A 2,286-nucleotide genomic window follows, 5' to 3' on the forward strand; every position below is an offset into this window, starting at 1 on the left:
ATATATAATCTATATTATTATACACACACACATTATATATATATATATTTACATACACACACACACACACACACACACACACACACACACACACACACTTTTCCACTCTTGCAGTCAAATTTGAGAAAACCCCTCTATATGTTCAGATGTTCGTTATGTGTTACTATTCACACAGCATACTAAAAAATAATAAATCAATTTTAAAAAATTCTTACATTTTAGATTTTTTTGTTAAATCAGGCAAGATGGCGGATTCCAGGTTTTTATTACCCCCTTCGCAGTGATCTATCCCAATGGAAAGTCTTGGGACTGAAATTTCAGGGTTGTGTTTAAATTTAAACTGCAAGAAACATTATACATTTTTTTAGCTTATGCTATGTGAATGTGAATGGGAACATGTAACAAATATAAAATAGGTGTTATCCCAAATTGGCTGCAAAAGTGGAAATACACTTTGAAAGGTGTTACTGGATGTTTAAAATGTGCATCAGTAATCTTCTGTGTAGTTGCAGATTTGAAGCTCTCCTTTGTTACTGGAATCCTTCATTTCGACAACACTTTCTTCCTCTGGCAAGAGGTTTCCGACTCCCAAGCTAGTAAAGTGAGACAAAACTACATAAGAAATCAGTGAACCATTTGATGCCCTAAGTTGAACGGGGTGGGTGGGGTGTGCGTTATGGGGGGTGGAAGCAGTTGTTGGCTTTGACACTGTGGCCCATTCTTTTTTCTTGTGCCTGCGTTCCGCGTGCGGGTGATTGCAGTGTGGGCGTGGGGCTTGGCTGCGGTGCCATTGACTTCAATACAACACCACACCCCCTCCCGCAGGCAACCGGACGGCTTACAATCCAGTGCGTTCTAGAGGCCGAACACTCTGGAACGCAGACTGTGAGTCGACCCTCTCTCTTGGCTGTCTCTTCTTTCTCTCTCCCCTGTTTCTATCTGCTGTCTCTTGTCTCACTTTCTCTGCTGTCTGTCTTTTCTTTATTCCACTGCAGCAGCTTCCCAGGTCTCCTCTCGTGCGCCGGTGTCCTGTCCTCCCGCGGTGCTCGTGTGGCCAATGTTGCACACGGGGAGAGGTGTCCCGCCCCTTCCCGTCTTCGGCGTCTGACACATTCAGCCAGCAGCCGCACGAGCAGCACAGGAGCAGAGCCACAGCTAACTCCTTTTGCGCCCGAGGCAAGAAAAAAAACGTTGATCGCTCCAGTGTTTGCTCTGCACATATCACTGATATGTACCTATCCTCCGCCACTCTGCCAGGCACAGAGCTCAGCCTGCAGCTTTTCCTCTGGATCCCCGCTGCTCTTCCCCACCTGTATGCAGTGGGGATCCGAGGAGAAGTGAAGGAAGCGCTGAAGCCGGCAGGGGGCGTTGTCACAGCATCATGGCCGAGCGGTGAGGAAAGAGAGCCGCCGAGCGGCTCTCCTCACCGCTCGGCCATGCTGTTGTGATAGCGGCTCCCTCCTCAGCCCCTAGCCCCCCGCAGCGCTTCCTTCATTTGTCCACGGATCCCAGCTGCATACAGATGGGGGAGAGCAGCGGGGATCCAGAGGAGAAGCCCCACTTCACCCTGCTGGCTGAGCCTTGGATGCGCCCCACCTACGCCCATGGCGAGAGGCTAGCTACGGCCCTGGCAGAAGGACGGGACACAGCCGATCGCGATCTACCGGTGTTCGCTTTGCGACCGACTGGTAGATCGCGATCGACCTAATGGGGGCCCCTGTATTACATTTTTGTTTTTGGGTTTAGATACGCTTGAAAGTATAAAGGGCTATACATAATATGTTGCAGTTAAGGGAAGCAATTGCTTTAGGAGCTTTTACACGACAGCACCATTCATAAAATACAGTGATGGCTTTTTCAGTAAGAACACAAGCCATTGTGATAAATCACGATTCAGGTGGCAAAAAAATGTCCATTACCTTGTGTGTAAATGAAGTAGAAAAGCATTATTGTCAGCCTGAAGATTCAGTAAAAGGTTTACGGTTCTTTAATTCAATAAAAGCTTGCCAGAGGTCATTACTGCCTGTTTTTACATACATAAAACACAAATTATTTGCTATATTAAGGAACATGTGCTATATTTGGCACATTCTGTATTAATGTTTATGTACGATACACACCATTTCACTATGTACACAAAACACATATAACTTACACCTATTATCCAAAGCCACAAATTCCACAAAGAATGATACACTTTAGATCCTGTAATTACTGCACCTCTTTCATGACTTCTAGCACCGATTTAGCCAAGGGGTCGGCATCTGACCTGTTTCTCTTTTAAAG

The sequence above is a fragment of the Nanorana parkeri genome, unplaced genomic scaffold (genome assembly GCF_000935625.1).
Source record: "Nanorana parkeri isolate BGI_ZX_2015 unplaced genomic scaffold, ASM93562v1 scaffold238, whole genome shotgun sequence".
In the NCBI taxonomy this organism is placed as follows: Eukaryota; Metazoa; Chordata; class Amphibia; order Anura; family Dicroglossidae; genus Nanorana; species Nanorana parkeri.